This window comes from Mesoplodon mirus, assembly GCF_964341445.2.
Source record: "Mesoplodon mirus genome assembly, chromosome: 1".
NCBI lineage: Eukaryota > Metazoa > Chordata > Mammalia > Artiodactyla > Ziphiidae > Mesoplodon > Mesoplodon mirus.
The window spans coordinates 71,279,120-71,297,342 of NC_138976.1; positions in this window are offsets into that span (position 1 = coordinate 71,279,120).

Consider the following 18,223-nt stretch of genomic DNA (forward strand, 5'->3'; position numbering starts at 1 on the left):
AAAACAGCAACTCCCATATTTCAAATTCCCATACATGATTAATCATAATCAGGCCTCCAACTAAGGCCACCTTGTAAAACTTCATAAAAGGCTGTGGAACCTCAGAGGCCATAAGCCACCTTGGACAAAGCCTGGAAGAGTACTGTCTGAAATGGAAAACCCAACACAGGAGAACAAGGGCAGTTACCAGGAAGCTTACAGCCCAGAAAGGACAAAGAGGCATCCCCAGACACAAGAGGCATCTCCTCAGACCCTGCCCTGGCCCATGTCCCTCATCTGCTTCTCCACAAAAGCCCTGAAGACAGGGCTCCTAGCCCAAGAATCTGTATTCACTACCTCTGATGATATCACTTTTTAAGTGCTACAAAGACAGTCTGTGGTTAACCATCTACTATAAATACTACGATAATTAGTTAACATCTTTAAGATATCTAATTCTTGGGCTGCTAAAGTCCTCCTAAAACTCTCATGAGAAACTGATGTTTGTATGCTTAATTTATTTCTCATATAAAAAATTTACTCAGGGGGCTTCCCTGGTGGCACAGTGGTTAAGAATCCACCTGCCAATGCAGGGGACATGGGTTCGAGCCCTGGTCTGGGAAGATCCCACATGCTGTGGAGCAAGTAAGCCCATGCACCACAATTACTGAGCCTGCGTCCAGAGCCTGCGAGACACAACTACTGAGCCCACGTACTGCAATTACTGAAGCCCAAGCACCTAGAGCCCGTGCTCCGCAACAAGAGAAGCCACCACAATGAGAAGCCCATGCGTAGCAGCGAAGACCCAATGCAGCCCAAAAAACCCACTGTTTATATATATGTATCAGTAAGGATTGTGTTCCCTGTAAATAACAGAAAGCCCTACAACAGTGGCTTCAAAGAAGACTGTGGAGTGAACATCCAACACTGAATGATGCCAGCAGGCTCCTACCACCTTTCCAGTCAGTTCTGCTTAACATATAGGCCTTCCTCCTTATGCACTTCTTTCTCCTCATGAGCCCAAGATGGCTGCTGCACATCTAGATCTGTGTAGATTTTAGGACATAAGAAGGCTTAGTGCCTGGATCAGAAAAGCAAAGCCTTTGCCAGAAACCTCCACGTATGTGCTTACTTCACATTAGCCAGAACTGTGTCACATGGATACTACTACCAGCAAGAGACATTGGGAGATAATTTCTACCACTTAGAGACTAGAGAGTTGAGGTAGGCAAGGGAGAAGGGTCTAGAAAGGAGATTGGATCAGTCAACCTACAGCTTTGCTCATACTTGCTGTTCTTGTACCTACAATGTCTGTTTCAAATACATTAATCTTTATTTATTAACTTTCACCATTAAGATGAACTCCAGTTGGAGTTGGATCCAAATGATATGAGAAAAAGAAAGAAGTCTTTGGAATACGGTAGACATGGGTAGGAATGCTCTAGCACTTACCAGCTATGTGCATGGGCACATTTAATATTTCTCTTTAAAAAGTTGTCTTTCTTTTGTCTTGACTGAAAACATTTTAATTTCTGAGTTAACAGACATTATTTTTTAATTGAAGTATAGTTGCTGTACATTATGTTACAGGTGTACAATACAGTGATTCACAATTTTTAAAGGTTATGCTCCACTTACAGTTATTATAAAATATTGATTATATTCCCTGTGTTGTACAATATTTCTATATAGCTTATCTTATGCATAATAGTTTGTACCTCTTACTCCCCTACCCCTACAGTGCACCTCCCCACTTCCCTCTCCCCTCTGGTAACCACTAGTTTCTTCTCTATATCTGTGAGTCTGCTTCTTTTTTGTTACATTCACTGGTTTGCTGTATTTTTTAGATTCTACATAGGAGTGATATCATACAGTATTTGTCTTTCTCTGACTTTTCACTTAGCATAATATCCTCCAAGTCCATCCATGTTGCTGCAAATGGCAAAATTTCATTTTTTTATGGCTGAGTAGTATTCCTGTAGTGTGTGTGTGTGTGTGTGTGTGTGTATGTATACAACAACTTCTTTATCTATTCATCTGTAATGGACACTTAGGTTGCTTCCAATTGTAAATAACGCTGCTATGAACATTGGAGTGCATGTATCCTTTTGAATTAGTGTTTTTGTTTTCTTCAGATATATACCCAGGAGTGGAATTGCTGGGTAATATGGTAGTTCTATTTCTAGTTAGTTTACAGAAAAATATAATGAAAAGTATAGAGTTCCAATTTGCCCTCTCATCCACAAATACAGTTTCCCCAGTATTAACACCTTGTATTAGTGTGGTAAAATTGCATCAACTGATGAACCAATATTGATATATTATTATTAACTAAGATCTGTGGTTTATATTAGGGTTCATTCTTTGTTGTACATTCTATGTTTTTTTTAAAAATTATTTGTTTTTAGATCAGTTTTTAAGTTCACAGAAAATCTGAGTGATAAGTACAGAAGGTTCATCTCCCCAGCTTCCCCCCAACGTTTGTACATTTGTTTCATGTGGTATATCTGTTAGGATTGATGAACCACACTGACATATCATTATCAGCCAAAGCCCATAGTTTACACTGTGGTTCAAACTTGGTGTTGTACATTCTACAGATTTTGGCAAGCGTTTAATGACATGTATCCATCCTTATAGTATCATACAGAACAGTTTCCTTGCCCTAAAAATCCCCTGTACTCCCTCCTTCCCTCCAGACCCTGGCAACCACCAATCTTTTTAGTCTCCACAGTTTTGCCTTTCCAGAAACTCATATAGTTATCACTCAGTATATAGCCTTTTCAGATTGTCTTCTTTCACTTAGTAATATGAGTTTAACATTCCTCCACATCTTTTCAAGGCTTGATAGTTCATTTCTTGATAGCACTGAATAACACTCCATTATATGGATATACCACAGTTTGTTTATCCTTTCACCTATTAAAGAACATCTTGGGTGCATCCAAGTTTTGGCAGTTATAAATAAATCTGCTATAAACTTTCGTGTGCAGGTTTTTTTGTGCAGGACATAAGTTTTCAACTCATTTGGGTAAATACCAAGGAACATAATTGCTAGGTTATATGATAAGAATATGTTTAGTTTTGAAAAAACTGCTAAACTGTTTTCCAAAGTGGCTGTACCATTTCGCATTTCCACCAGCAATGAATGAGAGTTCCGTTTACTCCACAACTCACCAGCATTTGGTGCTGTCAGTGTTCTGGATTTAGGCCAAACTAATAGGTAGTGGTATCTCATTGTTGTTTTAATTTGCAATTGCCTAATGATGTATGATGTTGAGCATCTTTTCAAATCCATCTTATTAGCTATCTGTATATCTTATTTGGTGAGGTGTCTGTTTAGATCTTTTGTCCATTTTTAAATTGGGATGTTTGTTCTCTTATTGTTGAGTTTTAAGAGTTCTCTGTATATTTTGGATACCAGTCATTTATTAGATATGTGTTTTACAAATATTTTGTCCAGTCTATGGATTATTGTTTCATTCTTTCAAGAGTGTGTTTCATAGAGGAGAAGGTTCTAATTTTAATTAAGTCCAGCTTACCAATTTATATTTTCATAAATCATGCTTCTGGTATTATATCTAAAAAGTCATTGACAAACCCAACATCATTCAGATTTTCTCCAGTGGTATCTTCTAGGAGGTTTATAGCTTTGCATTTCTTTTTATTGTGATAAAATACACATACCATAAAATTTACCACTTTAACGATTTTTTTAAAATAGCATCCACCTCTGTGGGAGGTTTTTTTTTTTTTCTTTATTTTGGCTGTGCTGGGTCTTAGTTGCGGCGTGTGGGATCTTTTGCACGCGGGATCTAGTTCCCTGACCAGAGATTGAACCTGGGCCCCCTGAATTGGGAGCGTGGAATCTTAACCACTGGACCACCAGGGAAGTCCCCCATTTTAACCATTTTTAAGTGTACAGTTCACTGGTATTAAGTACATTCACACTGTTGTGCAATTATCACTATTCATGTCTGGAGCTTTTTTATTATCTCACACAGAACCTCTATACCCACTAAATAGAAACTCCACATTCCACCCCTGCAAGCCTCTGGTAACCACTATTCTATTTTCTGTCTCTACGAAACTGCTTCTCTAGATCCTCATATAAGTAAGGTCATACAATATTTGTCCTTTTGTGTGTGGCTTATTTCACTTAGCATAATGTTTTAAGGTTCATCCATCTTATAGCACATATCAGAAATTCATTCCTTTTTATGGTGGAATAATGTTTCATTGTATGTATATGCCACATTTTCTTTATCCATTCATCCACTGATGGACATTTGGGTTGTTTCCACCTTTTGGCTTTCATGAATAATGCTATGAACATGGGTGTATAAATATTTAAGTTCCTGCTTTGAGTTCTTTTCAGTACATACCTCGGAATAAAATTGCTGGATCCTATGATCATTCTATTCTTAACTTTTTGAGGAACCATCATACTGTCTTCCACAGATGCTGTACCATCTTACATTCCCACTAGCAGTGCCCACGAGTTCCAATTTCTCCACATGCTTGCCAACACTTATTTTTGTTTTGTTAATAGCCATCCTAATGGATGTGAAGTGAAATCTCATTGTGCTGATTTGCATTTCCCTAACAACTAGTTATGTTGAGCATCGTTTCATGTGCTTATTGGCCATCTTCTTTGGAGAAATGTCTATTCAAGTCCTTCACCTATTTTAATTGGTTTATTTGTTTTTATGTTGTTGAGTTGTAGGAGTTCTTTATATATTCTAGATGTTAATACCTTTTTCGATATGTAATTTGAAAATATTTTCTTCCATTCCATGAGTTGCCTTTCACTCTATTGATAGTCTTTTTTTTTTTTTTTTTTTTTTGGCTTAAACAACAAAATTTATTTTCTTATAATTCTGGAGGCTAGAAGTTCAAGATCAAGTTGCTGTCAGGGTTGGCTTCTGGTGAGCCCTCTCTTCCTGGCTTGTAGATGCCACCTTCACACCATGTTTTCACATGGCCTCTTCTCTGCAAGTGCATGGAAAGAGGGAGATCTTTGGTGTCTCTTTGTCTTCTTACAAGGATCACACCTCCACCCTTACAATTTCCTTGAACCTTAACTATCTCCATTAAATGCCTTATCTCCAAATACAGTCACATTACAGGTTAGAACTTCAACATATGAAAGGGGGGTGGGGGGACACACAGTTCAACCCATAATAATGACCATTTTTATTTGCAGACCTTTTTTTAATATTTATTTTTTATTGGAGTAAAATTGCTTTAAAATGTTGTGTTAATTCCTGCTGTATCATATATTTGCAGACTTTTTAATGATGGCCATTCTGACTGGTGTGAGGTGGTACCTCATTGTAGTTTTGATTTATATTTCTCTAAGAATTAGGGATGTTGAGCATCTTTTCATGTACTTGTTGGCCGTCTGTATGTCCTCTTTGGAGAAATGTCTATTTAGATCTTCTGCCCATTTTTCTATCGGGTTGTTTGTTTTTTTCTTGTTGAGTTGTATGAGTTGTTTGTATATTTTGGAAATTAAGCCCTTGTAGGTCTCATCACTTGCAAAGATTTTCTCCCAGTCTGTAGGTTGCTTTTCATTTTGTTTATGGTTTCCTTTGCTGTAGAGAAGCTTGTAAGTTTGACAAGGTCCCACTTAAACATTTTGCTTTTATTTCTATTGCCTTGGGAGACTGACCTAAGAAAATATTGGTAGGATTTATGTCAGAGAATGTTTTGCCTATGTTCTCTTTATGACAACCACCAATTTTTTTTTTTTTTTTTGCGGTACGTGGGCCTCTCACTGTTGTGGCCTCTCCCACTGCGGAACACAGGCTCCGGACGCGCAGGCCCAGTGGCCATGGCTCACGGGCCTAGCTGCTCCGCAGCATGTGGGATCTTCCCAGACCAGGGCACGAACCCATGTCCCCTGCATCGGCAGGTGGACTCTCAACCACTGCACCACCAGGGAAGCCCGACAACCACCATTTTTAATGAAGTCAAACCTCCTCCGCAGGAAAACAGCTCTAACTTACCAGTTGCCTAACTTTCAATGTTGTGCATTATCTGTATGAAAAATGTTCTTTCCAATTTGGATTTGGCAGAAACTTCAAAACACACAGATAGTCTAGTAGCAGCTGCACCAGGTTTCAGAGGGTTGACAGTTCTCCCTGTTGATAGTTTTTTGATGCATAAAAGATTTTAAGTGTTAGTCAAATTTATCTATTTTTTCTTTGTTTCCTATGCTTTTGGTGTCACATCCAAGAAAGCATTCCCAAATCATTTGTCATGAAGTTTTTCCCCTGTGTTGCCTTCTGAGAGATTTATAGTTTTAGCTCTTACATTTAGGTCTTTGATCCATTTGAGTTAATTTTTTATATGATATAAGGTAAGGGTCAAACTTCATCCATTTTCATGTGGATATCCAGATTTCCTGCATTATTTATTGAAAAAAAGTCATTTCCCCATTGAATGGTCTTGGCACCTTGTCAGAAATAATTTGAACATATGTGTAAGGGTTTATTTCTAGGCTCTGTATTCTATTCCTTTGATCTATATGTCCTTTCTAATGCCACTACAACAATGCTTTGATTACGGTAGCTTTGTAGTAAGTTTTGAAATCAGGAAGTATGAGACCTCCAATTCTATTCTTTTTTTCAAGATTGTTTTGGCTATTCAGGGTCCCTTGTGATCTCATATGAATTTCAGGATGTGTTTTTCTATTTCTGCAAAAAAAATCATTGGGATTTTGATAGGGATTGCACTGAATCCGCATATTGCTTTGGGTAGTACTGACATCTTAACAATATTAAGTCTTTCAACCTATGAACATCAGATGTCTTTCCACATAGTTATGCCTTCTTTAGTTTCTTTCAGCAATATTTTGTAGTTTTCAGTGTACAAATCATTGACATCCTTTATTAAGTTTATTCCTAAATATTATTCTTTTTGATGCTATTTTAAATTGACTAGTTTTTAAAATATCCCTTTCAGATTGTTCACTGTTGGTGTATAGAAATTTAATTGATTTTTTCGCGTTGATTTTTTTATACTGCAATTTCACTGAATTCATTTATTAGCCCAGCAGTTTGTGTGTGTGTGTGTGATCTTTAGGGTTTTCTACATCATATCATCTAGAAATAGAGAAAATTTTACTTCTCCTTTCCAATTTGGATGCTTTTATTTCTTTTTCTTGCTGAGTTGTGCTGGCTATAACTACCAATACTATGTTGAAAAGAAGTCGCAAAAATGGGCATTGTTGTCTTGCTCCTCATCTTAGAGGAAAAGCTTTCAGTGTTTCACCATTGAACATGATATTAGCTGTGGGTTTTTCATACATAGCCTTTATTATGTTGAAGTATTCCTTTTATTTCTAGCTTGTTGAGTATTTTCTCATGAAAAGGTGTTGAATACTGTCAAAGCTTTTTTTGCATCAATTGAGATGATCATGTGGATTTTTTTCTGTCATTTCTGTTTATGTGGTGTACTACATTGATTTTCAGATGTTGAACCATTCTAGTATTCCAAGAATAAATCCCACTTGGTCCTGGTGTATGGTCCTTAGAATATGCTGCTCAGTTTTGTTTGTTAATATTCTGTTGAGCATTTCTGCCTCCATATTCATAAGTGGCCTTGGTCTGTAGTTTTTCTTGTAGTGTCTTTGCATGGTTTTGGTATCAGGGTAATGCTGACCTCATAGAATGAGTTAGGAAGAGTCTCTTCTTCTTCAATTTCTTGGAAGAGTTTGAGAAATGTTATTGATAATTCTTCCCTAAATGTCAGGTAGAATTCACCAATGAATTTAACTGGTCTAGGGCTTCTCTTTGTTAGGAGGTTTTTGATTACTGATGCAATCTCTTTACTAGTTTATAAGTCTATTCAGATCTTCTATGTCTTCATGATACATTATGGGAGGTTTTGTTTTTCTAGAAATTTGTCTGTTTCCTGTAAGTTATGCAATTTGATGACATACAATTGTTCATGGTACACTATTATAATTCATTTCTGTAAAATCAGTAGTAATGTCTCCAATGTCATTTTTGATTTTAGTAATCTGTCTTCTCTTTATCATTGTCAATATAGCTAGTAGCATTTTGTCAGTTTTGTTGATCTTTACAAAGATCTACCTTAAAATTTTTTCTTATTGTTTTTCTATTCCTTATTTTATTTATCTCTGCTCTAATATTTATTATTTTCCTCCTTTTGCTAGCTTTGAGTTGTTCGTTCTTTTTCTAGTTTATTAAGATATAAAGTTAGATTGTTAGTACCATGGTACATATTATGGAATAATAGTCAGCAAGTAAAAGCAACCAAGTATTGATGAATATAGTAACCTAGGTGAAAATCCACAGAACTAGGGTGAGTAAAAAAAGCCAGTCCTAAAGGTTACATACTGTATGACTTCTTTATAAATAATCTTGAAATGACAAAGTTATGTAAATGGAGAACCATTTCACCAAAGGTTAAGGCCAGGAGGAGTTGTTTGGGAGGGAAGTTGGTATGACTGTAAGGAACTTTGTGGTATTAGAATGGTTCTATCTCTTGACTATAACAATGTCAGCATCCTAGTTGTGATATTGTACTATAATTTTACAAGATGTTACCACTGGAGAAAAGGGATCTCTCTGCATGATTTCTTACATTCATTCACATGTGTGAATTTGTATTATCTCAAAATTTAAAAATTAATTTAAAAAATTCCTCAAAGCCCTAAGACTTATAGGGATTAGTTGTGAATTGTCTGCTGGAAAGATATTGGTTGTGAAATATAAAAGAACAAGAGATTCACTCTTTAAATATCTATTTCAAGTGCTACTAAAGTATGCCTAAAACTCTCATGAGAAACTGATGAATGTGTGCTTAATTTATTTCACATAAAAAATTTACACCACTTATATATTTGTATTGGTTAGGACTGTGTTCTCTGTAAATAATAGAATACCATACCACAGTGACTTAAATAAGCCTAAGTAGTAAACATCCAACCCTGATCCAGCAATTCAGTGATGCCAGCAGGTTCCTCTCACTTTTCCTATCAGCTATGCTTACCATATAGGCATTCCTCCATATGCTCCCACCTCATGGTTCCAAGATGACCGCTGCATTTTCAAGTATCAGTGTGCATTATAAGCAGGGAAAGACGAAGACACAAGAAGGCTTAGTGCCTGGATCAGGAAAGCAAAGGCTTTGCCAGAAACTTCCATATATGTACTTATGTTGTATTGGGCAGAACTGTGTCACACAAACACTGCTACCTGCATATATCAGTTTGCTATGGCTGCCATAACACAATACCACAGACTGGATCATTTAAAGAATAGAACTGTATTTTCCCATAGTTTTAGATGCTGGAAGTACAAGATTAAGGTGCTTGCAAAATTAGTTTCTCCTGAGGCCTTTCTCCTTGGCTTGCAGACAACTGCTTTCTTCCCGCGTCCTCACATGTTGTTTGCTCTGTGTGCTCACATTCTATGTGTCTCTTCTTCTTCTTATAAGGAAACCAGTCTTTTAAATTAGGACCTCACCTATATGACATTTAACCCTAATTACTTCTTGAAAAGCTCTATCTCCAAATACAGTCATATTCTAAAGTTCTAGGGTTTAGGTCTTAGGCCTTCCACATATGAATTTTGAGGGAACACAATTCAGTCTATAAAATTCCACCCCCTAGACCCCCAAAATTCATGTCCTCCTCACATGCAAAATACATTCACTCCCATCACAAGAGCCCCCAGTTCTTAACCCATTCCAGCCTCAATTCTAGTTCCAAAGTTTCATCTAAATAACTTCTAAATCATGTATGGGTGAGACTTGAGGTATGATTCAGCCTGAGGCAAAATTCCTCTCCAGCTGACAACCTGTGAAACCACATAATTCGTATGCCTCCAAAATATAATGGTGGAAAACAATGGGACAGGCATAGGATAGACATGCCCATTCCAAAAGGAACGGAGGAAGGAGGGAGGGAGGGAAGGAAGGAAGGGAGGGAGGGAGGGAGGGAGGTTGGGAGGGAGGGAGGGGAGAAAAGAAAAGAAAAGAAAAAAGAAAGAAAAAGAAAGGTGATAGGTCCCAAGCAAGTCTATAACATGTCAAGGTAAATTCCATTAGATTTTAATGTTAGAGTATAATCCTCTTTGGCTCAATGCTGTTTCAGGCCCACTGGGGCTCTACTTTGGACAGTGGACTGCCCCACAACTGTGAACATCAGCCTTGCCCCCGAGGCAATGGGAAGTAGCAGCCTGGTCTTTTGAAACCAGAGAAGAGACAGTCTTGTCCCTGGACCTGTGGTGCAGGGGGTCGGCCCTGCCAATCCCTGAATCACCCATGGGATCATTCTTCCATTTTCCTGAAGAATAATGTATATTCACAGCTGAGTAGCTCTATTGTTCCATTTTGTAGACTCCTAGAAGCCTGAGAGTCTTCCTTCATTTTGTTTTGTGTTTGTCCTTTTTGTCCAAGCTGCATGTATTTCTGCTACTATAGACCCATCTTTATTCCTGGTTTCTGCTGAGATGGGTGCCTAGATCCACGGGTAATCTCTTTATGGAGTGATTATACAGCCACATTCTTGGTGTCCTCTCCAGAATACACTTTCCATTTTTTTCAATATGGATAGGCTGAGAATTTTCCAAATCTTCAAATTCTGGGTCCCTTTTACTTAACAATTCCTTCACTTTATCTCTGTCCTCTAGTATTTTGCTTTAAGCAGTAAGGAGAAAACAGGCTTGTACCTTGAATACTTTACTTAGTAATCTCCTCAGCTAATTATCTACATTAATCACTTTTTTTTTTTTTTCTTTTTGCGGTATGCGGGCCTCTCACTGTTGTGGCCTCTCCCGTTGCGGAGCACAGGCTCCGGATGCGCAGGCCCAGCGGCCATGGCTCACGGGCCCAGCCGCTCCGCGGCATATGGGATCCTCCCAGACCGGGGCACGAACCCGTATCCCCTGCATCGGCAGGCGGACTCTCAACCACTGCGCCACCAGGGAGGCCCTACATTAATCACTTTTAACTTCTACTTTCTACACAACACTAAAACACAATCAGACAAGTTCTTTGTCACTTCATAAGAAGGGATCACCTTCCCTATAGTTTCAATAACACATTCCTCATTTCTGTCTGAGATCTCACACAGAAACACCATTACCATTCATATCCTACCAACAATCTCTTCAAGGCAATCTAGGCTTGTTTTAGCGTACTTTCAAAACTCATCCAGCCTCTAACCATGACCCAGCTTTAAAGCCACTTGCACATTTTTAGGTTTTTGTTACAGCAGCGACTCACTTCTCAGTACCAAAATCTGATAGTCTGCTAGGGCTGCCATATTAAAGCAGCACAGTCTGAGTGGCTTGAACAACAGTAATTTATTTTCTCACAGTTCTGAAGCTGGAAGTATATCTAAGTGCTGGCAGGCTTAATTTCTCCTGGGACCTCTCTCTTTGACTTCCCGACATCTGCCTCCTTGCTATATCCATGGCTTTTTCTCTGTTTGCACACATCTCTGTGACCCTTTCTCTTCTTGTAAGGACATCAGTCATACTGGATTAAGAACCAACCTTTATGACCTCATTTAAACTTAATTACCTCCTGATAAGCCCCATCTCCCAAAACAATCACATCCTAAGGTATTGGGGGTTTGGGCTACAACAAATGAATCTGGGGAGGGGGTGAACACAATTAAGTCCATTAACACTGCAAGAGACTTGGGAAATCATTTCTATCACCAACAGCCTCAAGAGTTGAAATAATCAAGGGAGAAGAGGCTAAAAAGGAGACTGGGTCAGCCAACCTAACTAAAGTTTTGCTCATGCTTGCTACTCTGATACCACCAATTACCCATTCAAAGACATTAATCTGCATCTACTTACCTTCACTGTTATGGTTAACTCCAACTGGAGCTGGATTCAAGGGATAGATACAATGGCAACAAAAAAGGGGTGCTGGAATCCAATAGACATGCAGAAATCCCAGATCCAGAACTCACCAGCTATATTCATTGGCACATTTATACTTTCTCTTTAAATAGTTTTTTGGTTTCTTTTTTTTACTTCAAATCTTTTATTTATTTATTATTATTTTTAAATTTATTTATTTTAATTGGGGTATAGTTGTTTTACAATGTTGTGTTAGTTTCTACTGTACAACAAAGTGGAGTTCCCTGTGCTATACAGCAGGTTCTCATTAGTTATCTGTTTTATACATATTAGTATTTAAGTACATGCAAAGCACTTTAGCTATACCCCAAAGGGCCATGAATCCTGAATTTCTCAGTGACCCTTAACTAGAAAGTAAGCACATATATTGCACATACAAGTCAAAGTTACACTGGAAAGTTCCTTCATCTCTCTTAACTTGATTCCTGTCTTTGTAAAGTAGGAAAAATGAACATATCAGTGGTCAGTGGTGAGGACTCCATAATACCACCCTTGTAGAGTAACCACAAACCACCTAAGCACTCATTATATGTGTTCTTTTCCTCTTCTCAATTCCAACCTATGGTCTGCTTAGGATGCTTTATGATCCATTTAACTCTCATTCGTCAAGGCAGTCAGGCCTCAGGAAATATGTCTAAACAGTTTATGAGCCCCTTGAGTTGAAAATCTTATATTCATATTCTTTGCATCTCCTATGACAGTGCCTATTATGTACTAGGTACACCACAAATGATAGTCTGAACAAATAATTCTTTGCTGCTTTGCTCAATTATTTCTTACACAGATGAGTTGATACTAGTTTCTCTTGCCAGAGTTGAAAGAATTTCAAAGTAAAAAATAAAAGTATCTGAAAAAATTTATGCTACATTGAAAAGAAAATAATAAGCATTATCTTTCCTGGTTGCAGAAGAAACAAGATGTGTCTTCAGATAAAGATGTGAAAGGGGACTTCCGGGTAAGATGGCGGAAGAGTAAGACGCGTAGATCACCTTCCTCCCCACGGATACACCAGAAATACAGCTACACGTGGAACAACTCCTACAGAACACCTACTGAATGCTGGCAGAAGACCCCAGACCTCCCAAAAGGCAAGAAACTCCCCACATACCTGGGTAGGGCAAAGCGGAGAGATTCCCGCACAGAGGATCCGTGCCGAGCGGCACTCACCAGCCCGAGAGGCTTGTCTGCTCGCCCGCCGGGGCAGGCGGCGCTGGAAGCTGAGGCTCGGGCTTCAGTCAGAGCGCAGGGAGAGGACTGGGGCTGGCGGCGAGAACTCAGCCTGAAGGGGGCTAATGTGCCACAGCTAGCCGGCAGGGAGTCCGGGAAAACTCTGGAGCTGCCGAAGAGGCAAGAGACTTTTTCTTCCCTCTTGGTTTCCTGGTGCGCAAGGAGAGGGGATTAAGAGCGCCGCTTAAAGGGGCTCCACAGACGGGCGCGAGTCACGACTGAAAGCGCGGAGCCCAGTGACGGGCGTGGGACGCTGGGGCTGCTGCTGCCGCCGCCAAGAAGCCTGTGTGCGAGCGCAGGTCACTGTCCACACCGCCCTTCCGGGAGCCTGTGCAGCCCGCCACTGCCGGGGTCCCGGGATCCAGGGGCGGCTTCCCTGGGAGAACGCACGGCGTGCCTCGGGCTGGTGCAACGTCACGCCGAACTCTGCCGCTGCAGGTTCGCCCCGCACTCCGTGCCCCTCCCTCCCGCCCGGCCTGAGTGAGCCAGAGTCCCCGAAGAGGCTGCTCCTTTAACCCTGTCCTGTCTGAGCGAAGAACAGACGCCCTCCGGCGACCTACACGCAGAGGCAGGGCCAAATTCAAAGCTGAGACCCAGGAGCTGTGAGAACAAAGAAGAGAAAGGGAAACCTCTCCCAGCAGCCTCAGAAGCAGCGGATTAAAGCTCCACAATCAACTTGATGTACCCTGCATCTGTGGAATACATGAATAGACAACAAATCATCCCAAATTGAGGAGCCAGGAGTCAGTGCTGTGCCTCTGAGGTGGGAGAGCCAACTTCAGGACACTGGTCCACAAGAGACCTCCCAGCTCCACATAATATCAAACGGCGAAAATCTTCCAGAGATCTCCATCTCAACACCAGCACCCAGCTTCACTCAACGACCAGCAAGCTACAGTGCTGGACACCCTATGCCAAACAACTAGCAAGACAGGAACACAACGCCACCCATTAGCAGAGAGGTGGCCTAAAATCATAAAAACTCCGCAGACACCCCAAAACACACCATCAGACGTGGACCTGCCCACCAGAAAGACAAGATCCAGCCTCATCCACCGGAACACAGGCACTAGTCCCCGCCACCAGGAAGCCTACACAACCCACTAAACCAACCTTAGCCACTGGGGACAGACACCAAAAACAACGGGAACTACGAACCTGCAGCCTGCAAAAAGGAGACCCCAAACACAGTAACATAAGCAAAATGAGAAGACAGAAAAACACACAGCAGGAGAAGGAGCAAGATAAAAACCCACCAGACCTAACAAATGAAGAGGTAATAGGCAGTCTACCTGAAAAAGAATTCAGAATAATGATGGTAAAGATGATCCAAGATTCTATTTCCAAGATCCATAATCTTGGAAATAGACAAAATGCAAGAAACAGTTAACAAGGACCTAGAAGAACTAAAGATGAATCAAGCATCGATTAAAAACACAATAAATGAAATGAAAAATACTCTAGATGGGATCAATAGCAGAATAACTGAGGCAGAAGAACGGATAAGTGAGGTGGAAGATAAAATAGTGGAAATAACTGCTGCAGAGCAAAATAAAGAAAAAAGAATGAAAAGAACAGAGGACAGTCTCAGAGACCTCTGGGACAACATTAAACGCAGCAACATTCGAATTATAGGGGTTCCAGAAGAAGAAGAGAAAAAGAAAGGGACTGAGAAAATATTTGAAGAGATTATAGTTGAAAACTTCCCTAATATGGGAAAGGAAATAGTTAATCAAGTCCAGGAGGCAGAGAGAGTCCCATACAGAATAAATCCAAGGAGAAATACACCAAGACACATATTAATCAAACTGTCAAAAATTAAACACAAAGAAATCATATTAAAAGCAGCAAGGCAAAAACAACAAATAACACACAAGGGAATCCCCATCAGGATAACAGCTGATCTCTCAGCAGAAACTCTACAAGCCAGAAGGGAGTGGCAGGACATAATTAAAGTGATGAAGGAGAAAAACCTGCAACCAAGATTACTCTACCCAGCAAGGATCTCATTCAGATTTGATGGAGAAATTAAAACCTTTACAGACAAGCAAAAGCTGAGAGAGTTCAGCACCACCAAACCAGCTTTACAACAAATGCTAAAGGAACTTCTCTAGGCAAGAAACACAACAGAAGGAAAAGACCTACAATAACGAACCCAAAACAATTAAGAAAGTGGGAATAGGAACAAACATATCGATAATTACCTTAAATGTAAATGGACTAAATGCTCCCACCAAAAGACACAGATTGGCTGAATGGATACAAAAACAAGACCCATATATATGCTGTCTACAAGAGACCCACTTCAGACCTAGAGACACATACAGACTGAAAGTAAAGGGATGGAAAAAGATATTCCATGCAAATGGAAACCAAAAGAAAGCTGGAGTAGCAATTCTCATATCAGACAAAATAGACTTTAAAATAAAGACTACTAGAAGAGACAAAGAAGGACACTACCTAATGATCAAGGGATCGATCCAAGAAGAAGATATAACAATTGTAAATATTTATGCACCCAACATAGGAGCACCTCAATACATAAGGCAAATACTAACAGCCATAAAAGGAGAAATCGACAGTAACACAATCATAGTAGGGGACTTTAACACCCCACTTTCACCAATGGACAGATCATCCAAAATGAAAATAAATAAGGAAACACAAGCTTTAAATGATACATTAAACAAGATGGACTTAATTGATATTTATAGGACATTCCATCCAAAAACAACAGAATACACATTTTTCTCAAGTGCTCATGGAACATTCTCCAGGATAGATCATATCTTGGGTCACAAATCAAGCCTTGGTAAATTTAAGAAAATTGAAATTGTATCAAGTATCTTTTCCGACCACAATGCTATGAGACTAGACATCAATTACAGGAAAAGATCTGTAAAAAATACAAACACATGGAGGCTAAACAATACACTACTCAATAACGAAGTGATCACTGAAGAAATCAAAGAGGAAATTAAAAAATACCTAGAAACAAATGACAATGGAGACACGACGACCCAAAACCTATGGGATGCAGCAAAAGCAGTTCTAAGAGGGAAGTTTATAGCAATACAATCCCACCTTAAGAAACAGGAAACATCTCGAATAAACAACCTAACCTTGCACCTAAAGCAATTAGAGAAAGAAGAACAAAAACATCCCAAAGTTAGCAGAAGGAAAGAAATCATAAAAATCAGATCAGAAATAAATGAAAAAGAAATGAAGGAAACGATAGCAAAGATCAATAAAACTAAAAGCTGGTTCTTTGAGAAGATAAACAAAATTGATAAACCATTAGCCAGACTCATCAAGAAAAAAAGGGAGAAGACTCAAATCAATAGAATTAGAAATGAAAAAGGAGAAGTAACAACTGACACTGCAGAAATACAAAAGATCATGAGAGATTACTACAAGCAACTCTATGCCAATAAAATGGACAACCTGGAAGAAATGGACAAATTCTTAGAAATGCACAACCTGCCAAGACTGAATCAGGAAGAAGTAGAAAATATGAACAGACCAATCACAAGCACTGAAATTGAAACTGTGATAAAAAATCTTCCAACAAACAAAAGCCCAGGACCAGATGGCTTCACAGGTGAATTCTATCAAGCATTTAGAGAAGAGCTAACATCTATCCTTCTCAAACTCTTCCAAAATATAGCAGAGGGGGGAACACTCCCAAACTCATTCTACGAGACCATCATCACCTTGATACCAAAACCAGACAAGGATGTCACAAAGAAAGAAAACTACAGGCCAATATCACTGATGAACATAGATGCAAAAATCCTCAACAAAATACTAGCAAACAGAATCCAACAGCACATTAAAAGGATCATACACCATGATCAAGTGGGGTTTATTCCAGGAATGCAAGGATTCTTCAATATACGCAAATCAATCAACGTGATACACCATATTAACAAATTGAAGGAGAAAAACCATATGATCATCTCAATAGATGCAGAGAAAGCTTTCGACAAAATTCAACACCCATTTATGATAAAAACCCTGCAGAAAGTAGGCATAGAGGGAACTTTCCTCAACATAATAAAGGCCATATATGACAAACCCACAGCCAGCATCGTCTTAAATGGTGAAAAACTGAAACCATTTCCACTGAGATCAGGAACAAGACAAGGTTGCCCACTCTCACCACTCTTATTCAACCTAGTTTTGGAAGTTTTAGCCACAGCAATCAGAGAAGAAAAGGAAATAAAAGGAATCCAAATCGGAAAAGAAGAAGTAAAGCTGTCACTGTTTGCAGATGACATGATACTATACATAGAGAATCCTAAAGATGCTACCAGAAAACTACTAGAGCTAATCAATGAATTTGGTAAAGTTGCCGGATACAAAATTAATGCACAGAAATCTCTGGCATTCCTATATACTAATGATGAAAAATCTGAAAGTGAAATCAAGGAAACACTCCCATTTACCATTGCAACAAAAAGAATAAAATATCTAGGAATAAACCTACCTAAGGAGACAAAAGACCTGTATGCAGAAAATTATAAGACACTGATGAAAGAAATTAAAGATGATACAAATAGATGGAGAGATGTACCATGCTCTTGGATTGGAAGAATCAACATTGTGAAAATGACTCTACTACCCAAAGCAATCTACAGATTCAATGCAATCCCTATCAAACTACCACTGGCATTTTTCACAGAACTAGAGCAAAAAATTTCACAATTTGTATGGAAACACAAAAGACCCCGAATAGCCAAAGCAATCTTGAGAACGAAAAATGGAGCTGGAGGAATCAGGCTCCCTGACTTCAGACTATACTACAAAGCTACAGTAATCGATAGTGTGGTACTGGCACAAAAACAGAAAGATAGATCAATGGAACAGGATAGAAAGCCCAGAGATAAACCCACAGACATATGGTCACTTTATCTTTGATAAAGGAGGCAGGAATGTACAGTGGAGAAAAGACAGTCTCTTCAATAAGTGGTGCTGGGAAAACTGGATAGGGACATGTAAAAGTATGAGATTAGATCACTCCCTAACACCATACACAAAAATAAGCTCAAAATGGATTAAAGACCTAAATGTAAGGCCAGAAACTATCAAACTCTTAGAGGAAA